Source organism: Anabrus simplex, chromosome X, assembly GCF_040414725.1.
Source record: "Anabrus simplex isolate iqAnaSimp1 chromosome X, ASM4041472v1, whole genome shotgun sequence".
Classification (NCBI taxonomy): Eukaryota; Metazoa; Arthropoda; class Insecta; order Orthoptera; family Tettigoniidae; genus Anabrus; species Anabrus simplex.
This window is the reverse complement of record NC_090279.1, coordinates 123,940,771-123,953,177: the sequence shown is the minus strand read 5'-3', so window position 1 is coordinate 123,953,177 and position 12,407 is coordinate 123,940,771.

The following is a 12,407-nucleotide window of genomic DNA, read 5'->3' as shown; positions in this document are numbered from 1 at the left end:
CACCTCACATCAATTGATTAAGGAAGTTGAAAGCTTAAAGGCAGAATTTAAAGAATCTCATGGTCAGTTTTCACAGGCACAAGCAAAAATAGCCTCTATTCAGGATAACATCCATGAATCTTTTAAGACTAACTTCCAGAAAATAAGTAATGAGGTTAATTTACTCAAAACAAAGCAAGATGAAACAGATAAGCATGTAAAAACCCAATTAGATAGCGCACATACTCAAATCATTCGCATAGGCCGCGACGTAAATGAAGTGAAGCAGGACCTCGAAAAGGAAGTCCAGAGCATGGAAAACTCCATCCGTGGACAAGATAAAACTATCAAGGTCGAATTGCAAGGAAAAATAGAGACCATTGATAATAGGATATCTCAGGTGGAGAAGGAGGTGTCTACACACGAATGTCAATGGTCTAGCGGAGATACTTCTAGCATTTCCACAGTTTTAAAATTATCAGACGATAAACCTGCAAAATTTTCCGGAAAGGAAGAGTACACAGCGAAAGAATTCCTCCTCAACATTGAAGAGTACTTTCAAGAGAATAAAGTACGATCCGATCATCAATTGAGGATAGCTTCTAGATTATTGGAAGGGAAAGCATTAAATTGGTACACAGCATTTAAATTTAACATTAAAACCTATGATGAGTTCAAGGAGGCCTTGTTGAAGAGGTTTTGGAATTCAGAAATTACATTTGATTAAGCTACAGTTGTACTCCAGGAGATACAACACAGCGATTAATTCTTCACGATATTCTGACTTTCTCATTTCTCAATTAAAGAAGATGCAATTCTTTGATCCTCCTTTGCCACAACAGGAGTTAATACAGGTAGTAACATTACAATTTCCGGTGCATGTACAAGAAATTCTTGTGGCAGCCAATGTTCAAGACCTAGAACAACTAGATAATTTATTAAGGAAACTTGACACTGCCCATACACAAAATCCGCCCAGGGTTGCTAAGACGAAAGAGGTTGCAACCAACCATGCCGAAGTTAACAACCCGCCGAGATCGAATCCCGAACCCCGTGAGGAAGTGGAACCACGGAGAGATTCGTTATCTCATTTCCGGCGATTTAGGAGACGTCCATACGGGCAAAGTACGCCTTACACACGTAATGAAACGTGGAAGAAACCTATTGAGTCGCTTACTCGAGATGGAGATTCGCCGAGAGCCGAGATCGAAAGAAGATGGAGAGAAACTCGCGAATATATCCAGAATCGAAACCGGGATGAAGGATTACCTGGCGCTACCTCTTTAGAATACCAAGAGCACGCCAAAAGACAGAACACGACGCCTGCGACAAACCCCGAATCGACAGGCGCAATTAAAAAAACTTCGACAACACAACAATGTTGTTGTTTGAGTCATCAGTCCATGGACTGGTTTGATGCAGCTCTCCATGTTACCCTATCCTGTGCTAACCTTTTCATTTCTACGTAGCTATTGCATCCTACATCTGCTCTAATCTGTTTGTCATATTCATACCTTGGTCTACCCCTACCGTTCTTGCCACCTACACTTCCTTCAAAAACCAACTGAACAAGTCCTGGGTGTCTTAAGATGTGTCCTATCATTCTATCTCTTCTTCTCATCAAATTTAGCCAAATCGATCTCCTCTCACCAATTCGATTCAGTATCTCTTCATTCGTGATTCGATCTATCCATCTCACCTTCAGCATTCTTCTGTAACACCACATTTCAAAAGCTTCTATTCTCTTTCTTTCTGAGCTAGTTATCGTCCATGTTTCACTTCCATACAATGCCACGCTCCACACAAAAGTCTTCAAAAACATCTTTCTAATTCCGATATCAATGTTTGAAGTGAGCAAATTTCTTTTCTTAAGAAAGCTCTTCCTTGCTTGTGCTAGTCTGCATTTTATGTCCTCCTTACTTCTGCCATCGTTGGTTATTTTACTACCCAAGTAACAATATTCATCTACTTCCTTTAAGACTTCGCTTCCTATTCTAATATTCCCTACATCACCTGCCTTCGTTCGACTGCACTCCATTACTTTTGTTTTGGACTTATTTATTTTCATCTTGTACTCCTTACCTAAGACTTCATCCATACCATTCAGCAACTTCTCGAGATCTTCTGCAGTCTCAGATAAAATAACAATATCATCGGCAAATCTCAAGGTTTTGATTTCCTCTCCTTGGACTGTGATTCCCTTTCCAAATTTCTCTTTGATTTCCTTTACTGCCTGTTCTATGTAAACATTGAAAAGGAGAGGGGACAAACTGCAGCCTTGCCTCACTCCTTTCTGGATTGCTGCTTCTTTTTCAAAGCCCTCGATTCTTATCACTGCAGACTGATTTTTATACAGGTTGTAGATAATTCTTCGTTCTCGGTATCTGATCCCTATCATCTTCAGAATCATAAATAGCCTGGTCCAATCAACATTATCGAATGCCTTTTCTAGATCTACGAATGCCATGTACGTGGGCTTGTCCTTCTTGATTCGATCCTCTAAGATCAGACGTAAAGTCAGGATTGCTTCACGTGTTCCTACATTTCTTCTGAAGCCAAATTGATCTTCCCCCAACTCAGCTTCAACTTGTTTTTCCATTCTTCTGAAAATAATACGTGTTAAAATTTTGCAGGCATGAGATACTAAACTAATAGTGCGGTAGTTTTCACACCTGTCAGCACCGGCTTTCTTGGGAATAGGTATAACAACATTCTGCTGAAAATCGGATGGGACTTCTCCTGTCTCATACATCTTGCACACTAAATGAAATAACCTTACCATGCTGGTTTCTCCTAAGGCAGTCAGTAATTCAGCGGGAATATCATCAATTCCAGGTGCCTTGTTCCTATTTAGGTCACTCACAGCTCTGTCAAACTCTGACCTCAAAATTGGGTCTCCCATTTCATCAGCATCAACAGCCTCTTCATGTTCCAAAACGAAATTATCTACATCGTTACCTTGATACAACTGTTGGATATGCTCCTGCCATCTTTCTGCTTTTTCATCTTTCCCTAGAAGTGGCTTTCCATCTGAGCTCTTAATATTCATACACGTAGATTTCCTTTCTCCAAAGGTTTCCTTGATTTTCCTGTATGCAGCATCTACCTTTCCCAGGACCATACAGCCTTCGACATCCTTGCACTTCTCCTTCAGCCATTCTTCCTTAGCTACCTTGCACTTTCTATCCACTTCATTCTTTAATCGCCTGTATTCTTTTCTGCCCTCTTCATTTCTAGCATTCTTGTATTTTCGTCGTTCATCAATCAGGTCTAGTATCTCCTGAGTTATCCACTGATTCTTAGTTGATCTTTTCTTCCTTCCTAACATTTCTTCAGCAGCCCTACTGACTTCATTTTTCATGACTCTCCACTCTTCCTCTACTGTGTTTCCTTCAGCCTTTTCATTTAGTCCTTGTGCAACATGTTCCTTGAAACAATCCATCACACTCTTTTCTTTCAACTTGTCTAGATCCCATCTTTTTGCATTCTTTCCTTTCTTCAATTTCTTCAACTTCAGATGGCATTTCATGACCAACAAGTTGTGGTCAGAGTCCACGTCTGCTCCTGGGAAAGTTTTGCAATCCAACACCTGGTTTCTGAATCTCTGCCTAATCATAATGAAGTCTATTTGATACCTTCCGGTGTCTCCAGGTCTCGTCCACGTATACAGCCGTCGTTTGTGGTGTTTGAACCAAGTATTGGCGAGGACTAAATTATGGTCAGTGCAGAATTCAACCAGCCGACTTCCTCTTCCGTTCCTTTGTCCCAATCCAAATTCTCCTACTGTGCTACCTTCTCTTCCTTGTCCTACCACTGCGTTCCAGTCTCCCATCACAATTAGATTCTCGTCACCTTTGACATATTGTATTAAATCTTCTATCTCCTCATATATTCTTTCAATTTCTTCATCATCCGCTGAACTAGTAGGCATATAGACCTGCACTATTGTGGTGGGCATTGGTTTGGTGTCTATCTTGGCGACAATAAGATTGCCTGAAAACCGGAGTAGAGGAGAAATAATTTCTGTCACTAATATTAATTACTGGTACTTGGATGACTCAGATCTCTTGTATGAAGATCCCACTCCTACAACACCAAAGGTCCAACGAAGACTTCCAGTTATTAATATTACTTTGGATACCCTTTACGTAACCGCCTTAATCGATTCTGGAGCTCAGGCCTCATTAATTTCTGAGAGGTTAATTGAAATGTTGAAGGGGGGAGAAGACATGTTATTGATACCAGTCGCACAGGTCAAAATTAAAGGGATAGTACCGGACAGGCATATCAAATGTAAATTTCAAGCTTTCGTTACATTTGACATTGAAGGTGTCCAGTTCGAGCATATATTCCTAGTCATTTCGCCGATGAAATTCAACGTCATCCTAGGGTTAGATTTCCTAGCCAAGTATGGGGGAATCATTGATTATCCTGCCAACGTCATACGATTTTTTAACATCGACTCTGTAGAGTTGCAGCTGGTAGACTGTAATAATTTGAAGTGCCAAGGTCTTGGTACCCCATTCATAGAAACCGGAGGCAACATGAGCGATGCTCTGCCTGCCGATGAAATAGATTGCGAAGAGGGTAGACCCGGTCAAGAGGGACCCGTCGAGGGCCAGGAAGTGTCCATTATTGAGGATGTGTTCGACGAAGGTCGTGATCACTTCATATTTCTCACCAGTGCGGCTGAAAGCCCAGAGTTCGATTCCCGCATGGCAGAGGCAACTCGACAAATATTTGAGAAATTTCCTGAGGTTTTTGATGACAAACCCGGCGTTATTAGAAATTTTGAGTACCAATTGAATGTTAAGGACACCTCTCCTTATAAAAAACGGCCCTATCCAGTTCCTGAGAAGTACCGAGAGGAAGCCAGGACGGTGATCAAAGAGATGGAGAATAATGGTATCATTTCTAAATGTGTCACTCCGTATCTAAACTCCCTGGCCATTGATAAGAAAACCAGCTGTTTCGCACCCCGAACTTCGCATTTAAGCAAAGTTTTGCCCACTTTATGTAAGACCATATAGAATTGCAGAGGTTCTCGAAACCGGGGCATACAAAATTAATAAGCTGGATGGAAGCATCGAGGGCATTTACAATGCAGCCAACCTAAAGAAATATTTCAGGAGAGATCATTAAAAGAAAATCCTATCAAATTTTCTTTTCCCCAGGAGGAGGGAGAGATGTACCGGTAACGGCGGTACAAAACTAAGTCCCCGTAATAGAAATTTTAAAAACTTACGCGTTACGCTCCGGGCCGGCTACGAAAGACTGACTGGATGGCGAGCAACAGCTGTGTGCGTGTGACGTAGAGAGCGGGTGACGTCACAGCATGCCTCACCACAACACGGAGCCTAGACTGATGTGGAATGTTCTTCGAGTTTCTACGGGTAATAACGTTCCCCATAATAATAATTAAACAAATTTAACAATATCATCGTGTAACCCGATCCCTTGTCTACGTTCCTGCAGAGTTTCACGTAAATCTGACATGAGGCGATGAAGTTATGGAACGAGATGTGGAGGCCCGGATCAAATATAAATACAGTACTGCTTCGCTCAGCAGAGCAGTGTGTGGCCAGAGTGTGTATGTGCACGCTAGGCAGTGGAATTCATACAGTCGGTTCGCGAGGACCGTGATCTAGCGTGAAGCGGCTATCAATCTTCGAGTCCGTAGACTTTGACCCAATCGCGTCGAATATGGACTTGTACGGATTTCTTTATACTGTGAGTGATAAACTTTTACTCCGACGGGACGTGATATAAATTGTGCTTCGTCTGAACATTATCAAGTGACTGTTTATTCTACACGAGTGTCTAAGACTTGCGAATGTTTTCGAGTGCTCGTAATTTGAAGTTTAATGTTCTGGACAGGACTTAGAACAGTTTGCTCCTTACAGAGTACTAAATACTTCAAGTTTATGAGACTGTGTTTTAATCCAGATTTACTCGATTGTAAGCATGACTACGTCACTAATTTACCATTTCATGAACTTTAGGTCATGAACTGTAAACTGTGCATGTGTGAACTGTGCATTTCAATTATACTAAACAGCACGTTTCAATTCTACGAACATTCAGTTGTGCGTTTCGATTTTACGAACAGTCGAACCGAGTAGCAATTGAGGCTTTCACGGCCGGCGTTACAATTCATGTCAGCGCTTTCCGGGCTTGTAGGCCGTGGTCCAGGAGCGAGTGAATGTCCCGACGTTTCACCGAAGACTGCGTTCGGCATTGTCAAGGGTTCCGACTGACTTCGATAGCAGCGAAGCTCTCAGTGGAATGAAGTGCTGTTGTAATTCCACCTACTTATATAGTGCAGGATACGGTACGCTGCTCGCCTATTGGCCGCTATGGTGAGGGGCGGTCGCTGATTGGCTGTTCTTCGGCCAATGGTTGAGGCGGTAGGGAGCCCGATGTACACTGACCTGCCTTGGCGGAGACAGGCAGGCGATCACCCGTCGCTTTCCTCCGGTCTGCCGCGGCTATCGTGTCCTTCAGGGTTGGAGCTTTCAAGACTGGAAACCAGGCTTTGTTTACCCGTTCAGATTCCTCCTTACGGTTGAAGCTGTTGGTATGCTTTAGGATTTCAATGGCTTCCCTCTGTAGCCGGGCGTGATAAGACACAGTAGTTGACAGTACTTTGGTGTTGTTGTACTGTATGTCATGGCCTGCTAGCAGCGAGTGTTCAGCGACTGATGATCTATCTGTCTGTCCCAGCCGGCTGTGTCTGTTATGCTCCTTCAGTCGTGTGGCGATGCTGCGTTTGGTAGTCCCTATGTATACCTGGCCGCAGCTGCACGGGATCTTGTAGACACCTGGTGTGGAGAGAGGATGGCGCTTGTCTTTGGCAGACCTAAGCAGTTCCTGGATTTTCTTCGTCGGCCTGTATATGGTTTTAACCCCATGGGACTCCAGTAGCCTCCCTATTCTGTCAGTTACTTTCTCGATATACGGCAGAAAGGCTCTAGCTGCCGTCCGCTCCTCTTCTTTTTTCTTGGTTGTTGGACGTCTGGGATGGAGTGCTCGCTGAATATCTTTAGGGCTGTACCCGTTATTGAGTAGGGCCCTGTTGAGGTGGCTGATTTCTTCGTTTAAGTGCTGAGGTTGACAAATTCTCTTAGCACGGTCGGCTAGCGTCTTAATCACTCCGTATTTTTGTCGTGGGTGGTGGTTGGACGTCTTCTGAAGATAGCGGTCTGTGTGGGTCGGCTTGCGGTATACTGTGTGTCCCAAGTTTAAATCGGAAGTCTTCATTACCAGAACATCGAGGAAAGGGAGCTTTCCCTCGTTTTCTGTCTCCATAGTGAACTGAATACTGTTGTTAATACTATTCAGATGCTGTAGAAACAGCTGTAGTTTTTCCTTTCCATGGCTCCAGATCACAAAGGTATCATCTATGAAGCGCAGCCACACCTTAGGTTTCAGCGGTGCGGTCTCGAGTGCTTTTTCTTCGAACCTTTCCATATAGAAATTTGCTATCACCGGACTCAGAGGACTGCCCATGGCGACGCCGTCCACTTGTTCATAGAAATTGCCATTCCACAGAAAATAGCTTGTCGTGAGGCAGTGGCTGAACAAGTTGGTAATGTCCTCGGGAAAAATCCGAGCGATGTGGTCCATGGCCTCATTCACAGGTACCTTAGTGAAGAGTGAGACCACGTCAAAGCTGACAAGCAGGTCTTCGGCTTCTAGCTGGATGTTATTCAGTTTTTCTATGAAGTGGCCTGAGTCTCTGACGTACGACTGTGTGCCACCGATGTACGGTTGTAGCAAGGTGGCCAGATGTTTAGCAATATCGTAGTTCGGTGATCCAATAGCACTCACGATGGGCCGTAGAGGTACGTCGTCCTTGTGTATCTTGGGTAAGCCATATAGCCTCGGAGGTAGAGCTTCACTTCTGGAGGTTTCCCTCTTCACACTGTCTGGCAATGAAGAGGCCTTAATAAGGCTGTTAGTGTTACGAAGAATCCGATTGGTTGGATCTTTCGGTAGTCTGCGGTAGGTTTCTGGGTCCAAAATCTCCGACATCTTCGCAGTGTAATCATTAGTAGCCATGATGACAGTGGCGTTCCCTTTGTCCGCTGGGACAGACAGATAGATCATCAGTCGCTGAACACTCGCTGCTAGCAGGCCATGACATACAGTACAACAACACCAAAGTACTGTCAACTACTGTGTCTTATCACGCCCGGCTACAGAGGGAAGCCATTGAAATCCTAAAGCATACCAACAGCTTCAACCGTAAGGAGGAATCTGAACGGGTAAACAAAGCCTGGTTTCCAGTCTTGAAAGCTCCAACCCTGAAGGACACGATAGCCGCGGCAGACCGGAGGAAAGCGACGGGTGATCGCCTGCCTGTCTCCGCCAAGGCAGGTCAGTGTACATCGGGCTCCCTACCGCCTCAACCATTGGCCGAAGAACAGCCAATCAGCGACCGCCCCTCACCATAGCGGCCAATAGGCGAGCAGCGTACCGTATCCTGCACTATATAAGTAGGTGGAATTACAACAGCACTTCATTCCACTGAGAGCTTCGCTGCTATCGAAGTCAGTCGGAACCCTTGACAATGCCGAACGCAGTCTTCGGTGAAACGTCGGGACATTCACTCGCTCCTGGACCACGGCCTACAAGCCCGGAAAGCGCTGACATGAATTGTAACGCCGGCCGTGAAAGCCTCAATTGCTACATGAATCGCCTCTACGGGGAGGAAATTTCAAACTCACTCCGTCGCTTCGAGAAACTACGTAAGAAGAAGGCGCAGCTCTTGTCTTCACTCACTTTTCTTCTCCGATGCAGAGATTCGGGTATAGTGCCCAAATTTCTGAGAATGAAGAGACCGTTCAGCTCTGCCCAGTCGCATCGCATCTACGATAGAACGGAGCGCTCTCTGCTGCGGGAACGCATATGCTTCACACGCAAGGAGCTCGCTACTGTCGACCAGGCGCTATTACAGCTGCATTATATTCTGAGTGCCACACTTTCACCAAAGGACTGGGAGAAAGCAGATCGTATCACCTACTCTTCCATGACTTCGACATTCGATCAGTCGACCAACCGGCAGAAGAATAAGTTCGAGCGATATCAAGAGAAGCGTCCCACGCCTAAGACTACGCCTGCCTTGGATACCTCACGGACAATCGTCAACCTTACTAGCCGTTGCCTGTCAGAGGCAGAAATCTCTCTACTGGCCAAAGGAGGAAACTTTGCGGTAACCCCTCCTTCGATTCCCGTCGAGGAGATCGTAGCGAATATCGAAGCTGCTATTCGCAATTTACCATCTGACCAGGCAGAAGAAATCCGCAACGAAGCCTCACGGATACTGAGAAAGGCACCAGCACCGAAGAGCAACCTCACGGCTCAAGAGAGGAAGGCCATCAAAACTCTGAACATGGACGAGAGTGTACTCATTCTTCCCGCGGACAAAGGGAACGCCACTGTCATCATGGCTACTAATGATTACACTGCGAAGATGTCGGAGATTTTGGACCCAGAAACCTACCGCAGACTACCGAAAGATCCAACCAATCGGATTCTTCGTAACACTAACAGCCTTATTAAGGCCTCTTCATTGCCAGACAGTGTGAAGAGGGAAACCTCCAGAAGTGAAGCTCTACCTCCGAGGCTATATGGCTTACCCAAGATACACAAGGACGACGTACCTCTACGGCCCATCGTGAGTGCTATTGGATCACCGAACTACGATATTGCTAAACATCTGGCCACCTTGCTACAACCGTACATCGGTGGCACACAGTCGTACGTCAGAGACTCAGGCCACTTCATAGAAAAACTGAATAACATCCAGCTAGAAGCCGAAGACCTGCTTGTCAGCTTTGACGTGGTCTCACTCTTCACTAAGGTACCTGTGAATGAGGCCATGGACCACATCGCTCGGATTTTTCCCGAGGACATTACCAACTTGTTCAGCCACTGCCTCACGACAAGCTATTTTCTGTGGAATGGCAATTTCTATGAACAAGTGGACGGCGTCGCCATGGGCAGTCCTCTGAGTCCGGTGATAGCAAATTTCTATATGGAAAGGTTCGAAGAAAAAGCACTCGAGACCGCACCGCTGAAACCTAAGGTGTGGCTGCGCTTCATAGATGATACCTTTGTGATCTGGAGCCATGGAAAGGAAAAACTACAGCTGTTTCTACAGCATCTGAATAGTATTAACAACAGTATTCAGTTCACTATGGAGACAGAAAACGAGGGAAAGCTCCCTTTCCTCGATGTTCTGGTAATGAAGACTTCCGATTTAAACTTGGGACACACAGTATACCGCAAGCCGACCCACACAGACCGCTATCTTCAGAAGACGTCCAACCACCACCCACGACAAAAATACGGAGTGATTAAGACGCTAGCCGACCGTGCTAAGAGAATTTGTCAACCTCAGCACTTAAACGAAGAAATCAGCCACCTCAACAGGGCCCTACTCAATAACGGGTACAGCCCTAAAGATATTCAGCGAGCACTCCATCCCAGACGTCCAACAACCAAGAAAAAAGAAGAGGAGCGGACGGCAGCTAGAGCCTTTCTGCCGTATATCGAGAAAGTAACTGACAGAATAGGGAGGCTACTGGAGTCCCATGGGGTTAAAACCATATACAGGCCGACGAAGAAAATCCAGGAACTGCTTAGGTCTGCCAAAGACAAGCGCCATCCTCTCTCCACACCAGGTGTCTACAAGATCCCGTGCAGCTGCGGCCAGGTATACATAGGGACTACCAAACGCAGCATCGCCACACGACTGAAGGAGCATAACAGACACAGCCGGCTGGGACAGACAGATAGATCATCAGTCGCTGAACACTCGCTGCTAGCAGGCCATGACATACAGTACAACAACACCAAAGTACTGTCAACTACTGTGTCTTATCACGCCCGGCTACAGAGGGAAGCCATTGAAATCCTAAAGCATACCAACAGCTTCAACCGTAAGGAGGAATCTGAACGGGTAAACAAAGCCTGGTTTCCAGTCTTGAAAGCTCCAACCCTGAAGGACACGATAGCCGCGGCAGACCGGAGGAAAGCGACGGGTGATCGCCTGCCTGTCTCCGCCAAGGCAGGTCAGTGTACATCGGGCTCCCTACCGCCTCAACCATTGGCCGAAGAACAGCCAATCAGCGACCGCCCCTCACCATAGCGGCCAATAGGCGAGCAGCGTACCGTATCCTGCACTATATAAGTAGGTGGAATTACAACAGCACTTCATTCCACTGAGAGCTTCGCTGCTATCGAAGTCAGTCGGAACCCTTGACAATGCCGAACGCAGTCTTCGGTGAAACGTCGGGACATTCACTCGCTCCTGGACCACGGCCTACAAGCCCGGAAAGCGCTGACATGAATTGAGTCGAACCGAGGACTGTCAATACATGATTAATTTCGTCTTTTAATTTCATGTTATTATCAATACGTGAATGAGTTCGAATTCACGAGTGAAACATCTTTATTTTCTAATCCAATTAAATTACGTTGAACAGTGTTTCAAACTAAGAACTAAGTCGTGCGGCATTACTTTACATTATGCCAAGTGCCACAAACTTCAAGTGACTCTGTTAAAATTCGACGATAAGTTTCGAGTGGACTTTTATTTTTATGAGTATTAAACTTACATGCTCATTCGAGTCTAGTGGCTTTCTTTTCATTTAACACGGCACAAAATTTAGTGACATTTCACCGTGTGATAAACTCTCAAAGATGCCTTTTTTCGTGTTTGAACCTTGTTAAAACCATTGATAAACTTTCCTCTCATCTGTGCAGAAGCAGTCTTTGCATTAACTCGCCCGAAGTCTTAACGAAATTCATTCACGTTCATCGTCTACGAGGACTACCTCAACGCCCTTCATCAGCACCGTATGGATCTTCAAGACGTCGGATGGATCTTCTAGAACTTCCATCGGGGGAGGAATGGTGGTTCACTGGTATGGGAAAAGGAGGAGCTGCCGGAATCCAAGGACTTCGCCAGCCCAAGGACGAGGAACATTTTCTACTGTATCTGCTGTACAGAGGTGACATGACTTTGAATTTGTTAATAAACTCAGAGGAAAAATTTTAAGATTTATTTCTAAACAAACCCTCTCCGTCTGTACGCACTTCAACGAATGGTACACGCCCTGCGTCTCATGTCTACCGAAGTAAAACATTTACTGTTACAATATTGTGATCTTTCCTACCTTTAAAGACACCATCCAAAATTATTCGTCCACTGATGTCCTCCCACGCCATCTTTCCACTGACAGCTCGGAACATACCACTTAGACGAGCAGCTCGTCTCCTTTCTCCCAAGTCTTCCCAGCACAAACATTGCAACATTTTTGTAACGCTACTCTTTTGTCGGAAATCGCCCAGATCAAATCGAGGTGCTTTTCTTTGGATTTTTTCCAGTTCCTGAATCAAGTAATCTACTCTAGTTGGGG